The sequence below is a fragment of the Muscardinus avellanarius genome (genome assembly GCF_963383645.1).
Source record: "Muscardinus avellanarius genome assembly, chromosome: 16".
Lineage (NCBI taxonomy): Eukaryota > Metazoa > Chordata > Mammalia > Rodentia > Gliridae > Muscardinus > Muscardinus avellanarius.
In genome coordinates, this window is record NC_137802.1 from 56,925,835 (window position 1) to 56,943,060 (window position 17,226).

Sequence of the window (17,226 nt, forward strand, 5' to 3'; positions counted from 1 at the left end):
TTGGCCCTTTGCTTTTGTTGCCTTTATGATTCTCTGCTTGGCTTCCACATTGGTCATTTTGACAATTATGTGGCGTGGGGATCCTCTTCTCTGATCCTGTCTAAAGGGAGTTCTTTAAGTTTCCTGGACCTGCTTATCGACCTCTTGCTCTATGTCTGGAAAACTTTCTGCTATTACTTCCTTGAAGAGATTGTTGATCCCTTTGGTTTCACTTTCTTTTCCCTCCTCTATTCCAATTATTCTTAGGTTAGCTCTCTTAAAATGGGCCCATATTTCTTCAATATCAGATTCCTGCTGTCGGATATTTTTTCCTAGATTAGAAACTATGCATTCATTTTTGGAATGATCATCTTCTAAGAGCGAGATGCTGTTCTCCATGTGTTCTAATCGGTTGTTTGTGCTTTGAATTGAGGCCTTTACTTCATTAATTGCATCCTTTATCTCTTTTGGGCTCTCTCTGAGTTCTTTTCGAAGCACCTCTATTATTTCTACAGTTATTTTCCTGATTTGATCTTCTAGAAATCTCTGATTTTCTGTTTTATCGGGTTCTGATGTTGTGGGGTTGTGGGCATTCATTGCTCCAGTATTATTCCTCTTTCCCATGATTTCGGAAGTTTGTGCCTTCTCTGGGTTCTTCCCTTGGGTCACTATGACTTCACTTAAGGTGTTCTGGATCTCGAGTCAGTAGTATCTCAGACCCCACTACTCCTTTACTGGGTTGTATCACAGAGTCTCCGACCCAGAGAGTCAATAGAGGCTGCTTTAGACTGTGGGGGGTGCCAGGTTGCACGTTCTCCTATGGTGTGATATCTCTGCCACCGCCCCTCTCCCACTGGGTCAAGTCCCAGTGAGTACAGTACTGGGATTTCTCCACTGTGGCCCACAATTTGACTCACTGTTCTTGAGTACGCAGATGTAGCTGTATTGAATTCGGTGAATTCGGTGCTGCTGCCGCCGGTGGCAATATGGCGCCGCTGCTATGCCCTCGGCTGTGGGGCTGGCGTTTTTTTTCTTGGTTTTGATTTCCACTCTGAATCCCTGCAGCGTGTGCTGAGCTCAGCCACTGGGAGCTTTAGGTGCTCTCTGCGCCGAGAAATCCCGCCTGGCTGTTCCGCAGCGGCTCCCCTCGGCTTGCTGTGGCCGTCCCGTGAATTCGCCCGCAGTATGGCGCTGCTGCCGCGTCTGCCGCGTCCTCGGGCATGAGGATCTCCTCTGTGGCTCTGTTCTCAGTCCGCTTTCTCTCTGGAGCCTGGTGATTTTTTTTGTTTCTCTGGTGATGTTGTTTTCTGGCTTTGAAAGGCGCTGATTTTGTGGTAATGGAGATTTGTTGTTAGCGGGGCTCTTAAGCCCCGCTTTTCTCGGTCGCCATCTTCCCGGAAGTAAAAACAAAGATTTTAGTCTAATCATAGAAGCTTCCCAATCCCTTCCCCAGAATTTGACCTGGGAATTATGGGAGCTGATTAAGAAGTCTATGAAGGTTGTGGCTCTTGTATGGTGGTGAGCCTGAAGTCAATGAAGCTCGATCAGGAAGTCCAGAAAGTGGGAGGAAAACTGGTCATAAGGTAGATTAGAATGAAGATGAGCCAGAATCCCCAGTGACAAACTGGCATTCCCATCTATCTCTCTCCTCACTTCCATCCCCAATGGAAAGGGTTATCTACAGAAGAAACTGGCACCCTTTGTCATGGAGTTGCACATATGCTTGACCTTGGGACTCAGAGAAGCCAAAAGAGGAGATCTTACATGAGTTGAAGAACTGCAAGCCTAACTGCCCCATCCAACAAATTGAACCAGGAGATAGGCCGTGACAACAGGAGCAAGCTGTGGCCATACCTGACACCCTACCACCTCTCAGAGCGCAGGGGCTGCCACTTCACTTCTGCTTTCCAAATCACACGCAAAATTTCCAGGCAGCAAGCAACCTCAAAACAATACAAAAGGGGGGATGCTTGGAAATGAAATACTTACTTAATTGATACAGTACAAAATCACCATAGTCATTAAAGATAGTAATAATGATATTATCATGCTAAATATTAAATACACTTTTTTTTCATGTCCCACATTACCTCTTTCCTAAGCGGGGAAAGTTAAAGTTAATAACCTGGACACTGTTCTAGAAAAGCTGGGACTCAAACTCACAGAAGAAGAACTTGCAAACCTAATAGAAAACCTACAAGTTGATGGTAAGCACTCTAGATATCCTTGGAGCTACTTATCTTAAAAATATCTTTCTATCTTTAAATTATATCTAATTTGCTTAAAATAGATTTAATTGCTGATAGACATATGTAAGAAAATTGGATAAAAGCCCAATGTTTAAATAAAAATAAATCTTGGGTCTTTGTTTCAATTAATCTAAAATCAACATCATCTATCTGTTCCTACAAGAATTGCTAATGTTAGGACTTTAAAAGATATAGATTACTAAGGAAATAAAATGATAGGGACGTGAAAAACTTCAGAGAAGTCAACAGATCCATTCTTCTGTCTATTTCTCTGTCTACTAAATCTTCGCTCTAAAATTAATTTGGATTCTTATAAGAGTGATAAGACTTTCACATTCCATCTGCCTCTCTGGCATATCTTCTCTAGTTTTTTCTCTCAAGCCATGGGGAACTTGGTTTGTCGTTCCACATACATAGTTTCACATCTCTAAACTCTTCTTTTTTCTAACCTCTCCTATATATGAAATCTCCTATATGCCTCTGAATCTCTAATCAGCCCCTACTAATACATTAAATAATTCATGTATCACTTCTTTTGGGGAGGAATCTCACAACATACCAGGCTAGGTTAGTGATCCCTGCCTCAGCTGTGTTCATACCTGAAGTTTAGTTTCCAGAATACCTGATCAACTCCAGCGGTATCTTTGACCGTGGTTCATAATGGCTTGCAAAATAATGTGGAGAGCATTTTTCCTGATCCAGATCCTAAAATATTAGGAACCTTCCTAATAATGGAGATAACCTTAATTCCCTGAGATCCAGGAATTTAATTAGTACAGGTAATATTAAGACATAAGGAATTTTAATGAGATTTTTCTACAAAGAAAAGTCTTGAATTTGTCTTCTGAGCTTGTGACATCATCTTCATTGAACCTTTTCTTATTGTAGCTAATGGAAAGGCTGATCTGAAAGAGGTAATAGATGGAGTAAAAGCTGCTACAGGTAAGCAAGAAATTATGAATCTAAGATGCTTAATATTTACAGTAATTGTTTTTATTGTCATTACTAAATTACATTAATTTATTTTTATCTTCTCATTTATTAAACATTTAAAACCAAATAGTAGTATTTTACTTGTTTTGTATACATTTTTAGTTTATATGTGATTTTTGTTGTTGTTGTTGTTGTTGTTGTTTGTGTGTGTGTGTGTGTGTTGCTGAGAATTGAACCCAGAGGCATTCTACCTCTGAGTTACACTCCCAGGCCAGTTTTTTTTAACTTGGAAATAGGGTTTCACTAAGTTGCAGAGGACTTCACTAAGTTGCTGAGGCTGGCCTCAAACATTCTGTCCTCCTATTTCAGCCTCCCAAATACTGGGATTAACAAGAATGCGCCATTACAGATAGCTCATTTATATTTTTTTGCTGTTTCATTTTTGAGCAGCCAAATTCTTATATTAGTAAAATAACAGATGAAATAAACCTTTAGTGTAGACTCTAGATAGCTTGTAAAGATGAGACTAACAGATCCCACTTTAGTTGATACCATCATTTTAATGTCATTTACAGTATGCTATTTAGGGACATGTCACATGGATTTCACCAGATGTGCACTTGTTTATTAGCATTTAGGGATCAAGTCACTCTCTTTGACTGTCATGGTCATTGTACTTGCAGAGATCTCATTGGCCTCTGCTCTTCACCTAGTACCTACTCACACAATGTAGTCATAGATTACCTTAGCCCTATCTGGAGTTATTAGATGAACCTTTAAATTCATACATGTAATGATGTCTATATTTTTCTTAGGAGGGGAGATAGATGTGGGAGATGTGAAAACTGTTCTGAGAAACATGGGAATAGAGCTTACAGACAAAGAATACTCAGAACTGGTGAAAAGTCTTCCTTTTGATGGTAAGCATTTCAGTTATTAATGTGACATATAAAAGAAGATAAAAATCCACTTCTAGATAGTTTGAATTGACATTTATTCCCAAGGGAAATCCACTTATGCAAACTTTTTTTTTTTTTGGTAGTACTGGGGTTCCTGGAAACCCTTCTACCTCCGGGCTACACTCCAAGACACCTAATTTTTATATTTTTATTTGGAAACAGGGTCTCTTAAGCCAGCAAGGCTTGCTTCAAACCTCTCTGATCCTCCTGTCTCTGCCTCCCAAGCATGGAGATTACAAGCGTGCGCCACCACACCCGCTTTATGCAATCTTTTAATTTGGGAATAAGTACCCCCATCATGTTGAATTATGCCAATGAAAAGAAGGAACTTTCTTATTTTATTGGATATTATCATATATCTTGATCAAGTTCAGAATGATAGAGGCATACATGCCCACAGAAGTCAATGAGCCCTCTCCTAGTTCCCACCCCACTCCCACTCCTTCCCCACCTTCCCATACTTGACCCAATGATTGGCTTTGATAAGTTTATGTACATCATGTCCATTGAAGCGTTTCCTCTTCAAGTCTTCCTCCCTCTTTCGTCTCCCTCAGGTCCCCTCTTTCACTCACCTAAGGTTTCTCCTTGAAAGGAAGGAACTTCCTACAGGTAACTGTGGGAAGTAAAAAACAGAAAGGGATGATGTTAAACTAGAAAAGGATAATAAATGAGAAGTAGAATCTCACACACACACACACACACACACACACACACACACACACACACACACACATTGTTGTGCCTTATCCTCTAAATATTGAGAAATCTCACCGTATTACTAATGTTCCTTATATTCTAAATTTTGAGATAACCTCACATATTACTACTTTTCCATATATTCTCTCAAACTTTATTTTAAAAAGAAAAATTTCTAATGCAAATCATAAAAACTGAAGTTTTAGTGAAATAACTTTAGTGAATAAGCCTCATCATTTCTCTGTGATCTGAATTTTGACCTTTGTTTTATAGATGATAACAAAGTCTTTAAGAACAGATTACTAGAAGGTTTGAAGTCTCTTAAAGGTGAGTGAGAAGTATAAAGGGAATGTGAATAGGTTTGAGGTACTCATATTTATACTGTTTACATGATACTGAATTGTGGATGCTGCTATCTCTATATAAATTACAAATTTGCACTTTTCAGAGCACAGGTGTGTGTGTGTGTGTGTGTGTGTGTGTGTGTGTGTGTGTGTGTGTGTGTGTTACTGGGGGTGGAACCCAGGGACTTTCTACCTCCGGGCTATACTCCCAAACCTATTTTATACTTTATTTGGAAACAGGGTCTCACTAAGCTGCTGAGAGCCTCACCAAGTAGCTGAGGCTGGCTTCGAACCTGTGCGATCCTCCTGTCTCAGCCTCCCAAGTACTGGGATTATAAGCGTGCCCTACCATGCCCAGCTAGCAGATGAATTGTCTATGTTGTATCTTAGAAGAAAGTTTCATGCTCTCTTATGACTTTCCAAACTTTTCAGGAAAAGACATATCAAAATTCATGTTTGCATAGCAAAAGTTATAGAAATGGTTTCCAGTGAGTCCAACAATTTAATCAGTATCAGATAAAATACTAGACTTGGAGTTCAGCCATCAAAATTCAACCCCATATGCTATTCAGGAGTTTAAAAAAAAAGTTAACCTCCATAACCAGAATTCTCTGAATTTTTGTTTAATGCCATTTTAAACTTTGTATTGTGTAGGCTGGTTCCCCAAGAAGTCTCAAGGGAAATGGCCTGAATTCTTAGTTGACTTTTTTATAGCTGTAAAATATTTGGTCTTTGCATAATTTTGAATGAAATAAGTCAGACATAGAAAAGTATTGTATACTTTCTCTCTTATGTGGAAGCTAGAGGGGGAAAAAAGGATGGCATGAGAGTAGAAAGGACACCATTAGGGTAAAAGAAAGGCATTCCAAGAGAGAAAGGAGGAGAAAGCAGGGGTCTGAGGGAGCGAGGAGGAGAGAGCAGGAGAGGTATTGGGGAGTGAAATTGATCAAATTACATTTTTATGTATATCCAAATATGTCATAATGATACCCACTATTCTGTGTAAATAATATGCACCAATAAAAAGTTTATATTTAAAAATATTAGCCAGGTGTTGTAGTGCATGCTTATAATCTTAGTACTTGTGAGGCTGAGGCAGGAGAATCACAGATTAGAAGCCAACCTCAGCAACTTAGTGAGGCCCTCTGCAACATCTCAAAATCCTGTTTCCAAATAAGAAATAAAACAGGGCTGAGGGTATACCTCAAAGGTAGAAAGCCCCTGGGTTCCATACCCAGTACCACACACAGAAAAACATTTGGTCTTTGTAGTAAAACTGTTGACCATTAATTCGTTGATTTTTAAACTATAGAACAAATATTTTTAACCTAAGATTAATAGACTGAGAAAATCGTCAAATAGGCTTTAGTGAATAGATAAGTACTCTGAAAAAGTACACAAACTTTGTAATACATGTTACTCAAGGAACTCACAGTGGAGTATATAGATCAAGAAAGCTTAAGAACATCTCTTGTTTAATAATCTTTATCTACTGTCACATTCTTTAGGTGGGATGGTCAATGTCAACAACCTGGACACCGTACTGGACAACCTGGGAATCAAACTTTCAGATAAAGAACTTAAAGATCTGACTCAAAACATTCATGGTAACGGTAAGCATGTGATCCGCTAACATCTGTTTAAGTCCCTTTGTGCTGTGATTATAGCATTCCACAGAGTACTTAACTGATAAAGATCAGAATTTATTTTTTCACTATTCAACATGAGTTTTATAGGATACAGACATTCAAATCATAGCACCATAATTACTCTGAGGAGAGTTTAGTTCAGAGAACCTATGAGTAAATATAAGGGAAAAATGTCATTTTTCCATAGGGAAAAGGCATGGTCCAAGAGGGACAATGCAGGAGATGCTACATCATGTCATTGACCAAAGCTTGGTGAAATGCCATTTAAACATATGGGCATTAAAATCTACTATATCAAAATTAAATTGTTTCTTTTTTATATAAGTGACTTTTAAATACTCTACAAACGCAATGTAGGAGTAGTCTCCCATATTTTGAGTCCAAGAATGTAAACTTTTGAGATGAACCCACTTCTGAATCACTTCTTTATTTACATAAATAATTTCGAGATTTACAAGCCAGAAATTACACCAGTACAATTTTTCCTTATTTCTTTTTAAATATTTTTAGCAGGACAATAATGCATATTCCTGTAAACCCAGTACTTGGGAGGCTGAGCTAGGAGAATCATAGGTTTGAGGCCAGCCTCAGTAATTTACCAAGGCCCTCAGCAACTTAGTGAAACCCTTCTCCAAAATAAAAAATAAAGAGGGCTGGGGGTATAGTTTAGATGTAGAATGCCTCTGGATTCAATTCTCAGTACCACAAAAATAAAGATTTTTTTTATTTTTTTAATTGACAAAAAGTTTGAATACATTTGTCATGTACAATGTGTTTTTCTAAATTGTGTATACATTGTAGAATTACTAAATCCAGCTGGTTAACATATGTATTACCTCATATATTTATCATTTTTGTGGTGAGACATAAATTCTACTCTTCACAAATTTTCAAGAATGTAATATATTGTTAACTATAGTTATTATGTTCTACAACAGATCTCTTGAACTTTCTCCTATCTAGCTAAAAAAAAAAATTCTTTTGAGGTACTGGGAATTGAACCCAGGGGCATTCTACCTCTGAGCTACATCCCCAGTCCAATTTTATCTTTATTTATTTTAAACCAGGTCTCACTAGGCTGCTGAGGCTGACCAAAAACCTGTGATCTTCCTGTCTCAGCCTCCCAAGTATTGCAATTAAAAGCATGTACCACCACACCCAACTTAGCTGAAAATTTTTATCCTTCAAATAATGTTTCCCCAACCATACTCCCTCCCCAAGCCCCTGGTAATTACCATTCTATTCCTTATGAGTTCAACTACTTTATACAATCCACATGTATGTGAAATCATGTAGTATTTGCCTTTCTGTGCCTGACTTATTTTATTTAACTTAATGTCTTCCAGCTTCATATTGTCACAAATAACATGATTTTTTTTCTTCTTTAAGGATGAACAGTATTCCATTGTATATTTTTTCTTTATTCATCTGTTGTTGCACATGTAGCTTGTTCTATATCTTGGTTATTATAAATAGTGCTACAATAAACACGGGAGTGAAGATACCTCTTCAACATATTGGTTTAATTTCCTTTGGCTATTAATTTCCTTTGGACACAGTAGTGTGGGGTTGGTATATCATATGGTAATTCTATTTTTAACTTTTTAAGAACTTCTATATTGACTTTTATAATAGCTGTACTAACTTATTTTAACAGTGTGCAAGGGTTCTCCTTCCTCCAGATCCTTTATAGTGTCTGTTATCTTTCATCTTTTGATAAGTCATTATAATAGATGTGAGATTACATTTCTTCAAGATTTTATTTTGCATTTCTTTGGTAATTAATGATATACAGCACCTTTTAATATATGACTGTTGGCCATTTTTGTGTTTTCCTAAATGTCTGTTCATGATCTTTGCCCTTTGCTACATTCCCAGACCTAATATATATATGTTAGGCTTCGAACCTGCACGATCCTCCTTTCTCTGCCTCTCAAGTGCGGGGATTACAAGCCTGTGCCACCACGCCTGGCTGCCCTTTTTTAATTGGTTATTTGATGAGCCTGGCATGGTGGTGGATGCTTGTAATCCTAGTACTTGGGAGGCTGAGACAGGAGGATTGCAGGTTCAAGGACAGACTCAGCAAGTAGTGAGACTCTCATCAACCTAGGGAGACCCTGTTTTATTATTTTTTTTCCTTTGGTGGTACTGGGGTTCCTGGAAGCCCTTCTACCTCCAGGCTACACTCCCAGACCTATTTTATATTTTTTAAACAGGGTCTCTTACGCCAGCATGGCTGGCTTCGAACCTGCACCATCCTTCTTGGGAGACCCTGTTTTAAAATAAAAATAAAATATGGCTTGACATGTAGAAGGTAGATTCTCCCTGTGTTCAACCCCCAGTACCAAAAAAATTTTTAATAAATAAATTGGTTGTTTGATTTCTGATACTGAATCATAAACATTCTTGCATATATCTTAGATATTAACTTCTAACCATATATTGGTTTGCAATGATTTTCTCCCAATTCATAGGTTACCTTTTACTGCATTTTATAGTCTAAGCCCAAGCAACCAAGGCCAACATCAAGGAGGATTCCCCCTATACCACTCTCCTCTGTTTTTGTTTGTTTGGGGTTTTTTTATTTTTTTTATTGGTACACTGTATTCATACATCATAATTGGATAAAAACATGTGTAGACATACATGCACACATCACCCAGTTAGCCCCTACCCAATCCCTACCCTGTTCCCTCCCCATCCCTCCTTCCCATGCTTGGCTTAATGGTTGACATCTAATATTATAGCAATTTATCCAAAATTAACAATGATAATCTCACATAACAGATTCATTTGTCTGATATCAAACTTTTGATAACTTAGAGATAACATTTCAGTATTTCTTTTTGCTTTCTTTCTTACCAGAGGATATTTTTTCTTTTTTTTTCTTAAGGTAAAACTATCGTACATTTCTTTCAGAAAAAAATCTATCCTAAAATGAAATATGAACTCTAAATACCCAAAACAATCTCAAAAAAGGACAAAGCTAGAAGATGTACATTTTCTGATTTCAAACCTTATAGAGCTACAATAATTGAAACAGTGTAGTACTGCTATAAAGGCAGATATATAAACCAGTGGAGTAAAATAAAAAGCCTAGAAATAAATTCTTCCATGTATGGTCAAGTTTTTTTGACAAAGTTTCCAAGAACATTTGGTGAAGGAAATAATAATCAGAATTTTGTGCCTTCCCTGGGTCACTACAACTTCACTTAGGATGCTCTGTATCTCGAGTCTGTTGAAATCTCAGCTGCCATTACTCCTTTACTGGGTTGTATCGCAAAGTCTCATACCCAGGAAGTTAATCGAGGTTGTGCAAGACCGTGGGGGTGCTGGGCTGGGTGTTTTCCCATGGGGAGCTGTGACTAGGGTGTGGTATCTCTGCCACTGCTACTCCTTCACTGGGTTGGACTGCAAAATCTCAGACCCAGGGAGATTATCAAAGCTATGCAAGTCCCTGGGAGTGCAGTACAGGGATTTCTCCTTTAGGGGCCACAATTTCACTCACGGTTATTGTGTGTGTTGATCAGGAGCTGTGGCTGGGCATGGTGAAATTGCTGTTGCTGCTGGCAATATGACGCCACTGCCATGCCCTTGGCCATGAGGCTGGCGCTCCTGGCAATATGGCGCCACTGACACGCCCTCGGCTGTGAGGCTGTCAAATTTCTTTTCTGGTTTTGAGCTCCATTCTGAGTCCCTGGAAGGCGGGATGAGCTTGGCCACTGGGAGTTTTAGACGTTCATTGCGCTGAAAGAACTGCTGAATTACACCCAAATGATTCGCAGCTGCTCACTTCAGCTCCTTGTTTACCTTTCCTCTCTGGAGCCTGGTGCTATGAGGGAAGATGGTGCCAGCACGGCTCTGCTGCCACATTGCAGGCTTGATTTCTGGTCTCTGGTTGTTCTTCTAGTCTTTTTTTCTCTGTCCCTTGTGTTTACACTTTTTATTTCTCTGCTGATGGTGTTTTCTGGCTATGAAAAGTGCTGATTTTGTGGCAAAAGAGATCGAGTTTTAGCAGGACTCATAAATGCTGCTTTTCTTGGTCACCATCTTCCCAGAAGTCACCTGTTTGTTTGGTTTTGGTTTTGGTTTTGGTACTGAAAGTTGAACTCAGAGGCATTCTACCTGTAAGCTATACCCCCAGACCCATTTTCTTTTCTTTTTTTTTTTTTTTCCTACTGTACTGGGGATGGATACCTCCTAGCTATGGCCCAGCCCTGTTTATTTTTGTTTGTTTGTTTTTTTGTACTGGGGTTCCTGGAAACCTTTCTACCTCCAGGATACACTTGCAGACCTATTTTCTATTTTTACTTGGAAACAGGGTCTCTTAAGCCAGCGAGGCTGGCTTCAAACCAGCGTGTGATCCTCCTGTCTCTGCCCCCCCAAGCATAGGGATTACAAGTGTGCGCCACCACACCTGGATTATTTTTTATTCTTTATTTTGAAATAGGGTCTCACTGAGTTGTTGAGGTCCTCACTAAGTAGCTGAGGCTGTCCACAAACCATGATCCTCCTGTCTTGGCCTCCTGAATGCTGGGATTACAAGCGTACACCACCACACCTGTATTTATTCTCTGTTTTGAAATAGGATCTTGCTAAATTACTGCAGCTGGCTTCAAACCTAAAATCCTCCTGTCTCTGCCTCCTAAGTATTGAGATTACAAGCATGTGCCACCATACCCAGCTCCTCTAATACTTTTATAATTTTAAGTGAAGAATGTTACTGGCATTTTTATACTTTTGTTGATGCATTATAATCTCACATCATAATGTAAATCTTAGTGATAATGACATACATGCACATAGCACTTGATGGACTTTCGCATAGCTCCCTCCCCATTCCTCCCAACCTCCCCATATGGGGCATTGAGTTTGACATTGGTAATCTCACTTATGAACATAATGTTGATGAAAGTGATTCCTTCATTGATCCTTCCCCCCAACACCTTCCCTTAGACTACCTCCCTGACTCCACTTAAGTTTCTCCCCATAATCTGAAGTCTTCTCTCACGCTAGCTTCCAAATATAAGAGAAAACATATGCCTATTCATTTTCTGTGACTGGCTAATCTCACGTAGCATAATGTTCTCCAAGTCTATCCATTTTCCTGCAAATGACATTATTTGTTCTTCTTAATTGCTGAGTAGAATTCCATTGTGTGTATATATCTCATAATTTTGTAATCCATTCATCTGTTGATTCTGTAATTGGTTGGTTCTATAATTTGGTCTCTGAATTATGCTGCTATAAACATGGATATGCATGTATTACTATAATATTCTGATTTCCATCCCTTTGAAAAGATACCAGAAATTGTATCACTAGATCATATGGTAGATCCATTCCCAATTTTCTGAGCAGTCTCCACGCTGATTTCCATAGAGGCTGCACTAATTTGCAATCCCACTAACAGTGTAGAGAATTCTTATTTCCCCATGTCTTTACCAGCATTAATTGATGTTTGATTTCTTAATAAATCCATTCTGATTGATGTTCAATGGAATCTCAGTGTAGTTTTTATTTGCATCTCCCTGATTATTAATGATGCTGAGCAATTTTTCATGTATGTAGTGGCCATTCCCTTCTTTTGTGATGTGTCTATTTAGTTCACTTGCCCATTTATTGATTGAGTTCTTTCTTTTTTAGTGTTTTCTTTTAAATACTTTGTATATAATAGACCAAAATACAATAATTCTGGGAGACTTTAATATGCCTCTCACACCACTGGATCGATCTTCAAGGCAAAAGATGAATAAAGACTCTTTAGAACTAAAGAAAACTATAAACCAAATGGACCTGATAGACATATACAGAATATTTCATCCAGAAACTACAGAATACACATTCTTCTCATCAGCCTATGGAACCTTCTCCAAAATAGATCACATCCTGGGACACAAAGAAAGCACCAGCAAATTCAAAAGATGTAATATAATTCCTTGCATCTTTTCAGACCATAATGGAATTAAAGTAGAAACCAACAACAGGAAACTCAAAAGAAACTATGCAAATACATGGAGACTGAATGATACACTATTGAATGATGAATGGATAAGAGTGGAGATTAGAAAAGAAATAAAGAAATTTTTGGAAATAAATGAAAACAGAGACACAACTTACCAAAATCTATGGGACACTATGAAGGCAGTATTGAGGAAAGTTTATAGCATTGAGTTCTCATATAAGAAGGACTCAGAATCACCAAGTTCAGATCCTATTGGCACAACTCAAGGACCTAGAAAGACTGCAACAGTCTAACCCCAAAGCCAGCAGAAGACAGGAAATTATTAATATTTGAGCAGAAATAAATGAAATAGGGAACAAAAAACAATTCAAAGAATCAACAAAACAAAAAGCTGGTTCTTTGAAAAGATTAATAGAATTGATAAACCCCTGGCCAACCTAACCAAAAGAAAAAGAGAATCAATGCAAATTACTAAAATCAGAAATGAAAAAGGAGACATCACCACAGATAGTGGAGAAATTCAAAGGATTATCAGAAACTACTGTAAAAATTTATACTCCAATAGACAAGAAAACATGGAAGAAATTGATAGATTCCTAAACACAGTTAACGTACCTAAACTAAACCAAGAGGACACAGCAAGCCTAACCCAAACAATAGCAAACAATGAAATAGAAATGGCAATAAAAATTCTTCCATCAAAGAAAAGCCCAGGCCCAGATGGGTTTCCAGCTGAATTCTAGAAAACCTTCAGTAAAGAACTAATATCAATACTGCATAACTTATTCCAGGAAATTGAAAGAGATGGAACTCTCCCAAATTCCTTCTATGAGGCCAGTATTACATTAATCCCCAAACCAAATAAAGATACCTTAAGAAAGGAAAACTACAGACCAATATTTTTAATGAACATAGATGCAAAAATTCTAAACAAAATACTAGCCATACGCATTCAAACCATATCAAGAGAATAATACACCACGACCAAGTTGGTTTCATCCCGGAAAAACAAGGCTGGTTCAACATACACAAATCAATACATGTCATTCACCACATAAATACAATCAAGAATAAAAACCACATCATCATAGCAATAGATGCTGAAAAAGTTTTCGACAAAATCCAACACACATTCATGTTAAAAACACTACAGAAAATTGGAATAAAAGGAACATACCTCAACATCATTAAGGCAATATACAACAAACCCAAAGAAAACATTATACTGAATGGGGAAAAACAGCAAGAATTTCCCCTAAAATCGGGAACAAGACGATGTCCACTATCACCACTCCTCTTCAATATAGTCCTGGAGACTCTTGCCACAGCAATAAGACAAGAGAAGAAAATCAAAGGAATTCAAATAGGAAGAGAGGAATTAAAATTATCCTTATTTGCAGATGACATGATCCTTTATCTAGAAGACCCTAAGAACTCAACCAAAAGACTTCTGGAGTTAATTAACAAAGTCAGCAAAGTTGCAGGATACAAAACCAACCTAAAGAAATCAGTGGCTTTTCTTTACACCAACAATGAATCCACAATGAAAGAAATAAAGAAAACAATTCCATTCACTATAACCTCAAAACCAATAAAATACCTAGGAATAAACCTAACCAAGGATGTAAAAGACCTCTACAACAAAAACTATAAAACATTAAAGAAAGAAATTGAAGAAAACCTTGGAAGATAGAAAGACCTCCCGTGCTCGTGGATAGGCAGAATAAATATCATCAAAATGGCCATTCTGCCAAAAATGATTTATAGATTCAATGCAATTCCCATTAAAATACTGATGTTCTTTGCAGACCTAGAAAAAGCAATCATGAACTTTACATGGAGAAAGAAAAGACCCAGAATAGCCAAAAGAATTCTCAGCAATAAGAATCACGCAGGAGGCATCACAATCCCAGACTTCAAACTATACTATAGAGCAATAGTAGTAAAAACAGCATGGTACTGGCACAATAACAGGTACACTGACCAGTGGAACAGAATAGAAGATACAGAAACAAATCCACACACCTACAGTCAATTTATCTTTGACAAAGGGGCCAAACTCATACGCTGAAGAAAAGACAGCCTTTTCAACAAATGGTGTTGGGAAAACTGGCTATTTGTGGAAAGATGGAATTAAATCCTTACCTCTCACCATGCACAAGAATCAATTGGAGATGGATCAAAGACTTGGAAATTAGACCAGAGACTGTGAAGTTATTAGAGGAGAACATAGGCTCAACACTACAACATATAGGCACAGGCAGTAGCTTTCTCAACAAAACCTCCAAAGCTCAGGAAATTAAAGCAAGAATCAACAAGTGGGATAGCATCAAACTAAAAAGCTTCTTCTCGTCAAAGGAAACCATGAAGAACCTAAAGAGGAAGCCTACAGAATGGGAGAAGATCTTTACCAGTCACCACTCCAATAGGGTGCTAATATCCAGAATTTACAAAGAGCTCAAAAGACTCTACACTAGCAAAACAAACAACCCAATCAAGAAATGGGCAATCGAGTTGAATAGACACTTTACAAAAGAAGAGATACAAATGGCCAATAAATTCATGAAAAGATGTTCTTCATCATTAGCCAGCAGGGAGATGAAAATCAAAACTATGCTGAGATTTCATCTAACTCCAATCAGATTGGCAAGCATAAAAAAATCAACAACAAATGCTGGCAAGGATGTGGGGAAAGAGGAACTCTTTTACATTTTGGTGGGAGTGCAAACTAGTTTAGCCACTATGGAGATCTATGTGGAAATTCCTTAGAAAACTGGGAATAGATCCACCATATGATCCAGCTTTACCACTCCTGGGTATTTTTCCAAAGGGGTTGAAAACAGAGAACTACAGCAACATATGCATACCTATGTTCATAGCAGCACAATTTGTAATAGCCAAAATATGAAAACAACCTAGTTCCCCATCAACAGATGAGTGGTTTGCAAAATTATGGGAAATAAACACAATGGAATTCTATTCAGCTGTAAAGAACAAAATCATGTCATTCGTAAGTAGATGGAAAGTCCTGGAAAGCATTATGTTAAGTGAGATCAGCCAAACACAGAAAGAGAAGGGACATATGTTTCCTCTAATATGCCCAAACGAGTGAGCATTGGGGACACCAGAGGGACTCCAGATAATGGAAGGGAAATCTCAGCAAAGCTTAAATGGAAAGCTAAGAGAGGAAGGAGGCTGAACTTGATTGATGAGGGGCTACTTCCAAATAGGTGTAATAGTATGAATATAGCAAGGTTAGCCTGGGTATTAATTGTCGGGAGGGGAGAAGGTAAATGAAGGGGGGAGAGGGCACCAAATACAGATTAAATATATAACATTTACTTTCAATAAAAAATATAATTAAATAAATACTTTGTATATTCTAGATAATAGTTTTCTATCAGAGGGATAGCTGGGTAAGATCTCCCATTCTGTAGGCTCTCTTTAGACTTTTGATGGTTTCTTTTGATGAACAGAAACTTTATTTTAATGCTATTCCATTTATTAATTCATGTTTTAATTTCCTGAGCTTTGGGGATATTACTGAGGAAGTTTCTACCTGTCCCTACATGTTGGAGTACTGGACCTATGCCCTCCTCTAGTAACTTCAAAGTCTCTGAAGGTCTTTGATCCATCTCGAGTTGACTCTTGGCCAGGGTGAGAAGTAAAGGTTTAATTCCATTTTTCTTCAAAAGGATAACCAATTTCCCCAACACCATTTGTTAAAAAGTCTGTGTTTGGCCTGGTGTGATGGCGCATGCTTGTAATCCCCGCACTTGGGAGGCAGAGACAGGAGGATCACGCAGGTTCGAAGCCAGCTTCGCGCGCTGGCTTAGGAGACCCTGTTTCCAAATAAAACTATAAAATAGGTCTGGGAGTGTACCCCGGAGGTAGAAGGGCTTCCAGGAACCCCAGTACCACCAAAAAAAAAAAAAGAAGAAGAAAGAAAGAAAGAAAAGGCTGTGTTTGCCGGGCATGGTGGTGCACACCTGTAATCCCCACGCTTGGGAGGTGGAGACAGGAGCATTGTGCAGGTTCGAAGCCAGCCTCGCTGGCTTAAGAGACCCTGTTTCCAAATTTAAAAAAAAAAAAAAAAATATATATATATATATATATATATATATATATATATATATATATATTAGGTCTAGCAGTGTAGCCTAGAGAAGGGTTCCATATCCAGTACCACCAAAAAAAAAAAAAAAAAAAAAAAAAAAAGGCTGTGTTTTCCCCAACATATATGTTTGGCACCTTTGTAAAAAATCAGTTGGCTACAACTGTGTGGATTTGTTTACGTATCTTCGATTCTGTTCCACTGGTCTGTCTGTTATTGTGCCAGTGGCAATGGTATTTTGATAGGAATTATCTTAATTCTGTATATTGCTTTGCATAGTATAGACATGTTGATAATAATAATTCTTCCTATCCAAAAACATGGAAAATCTTTCAATT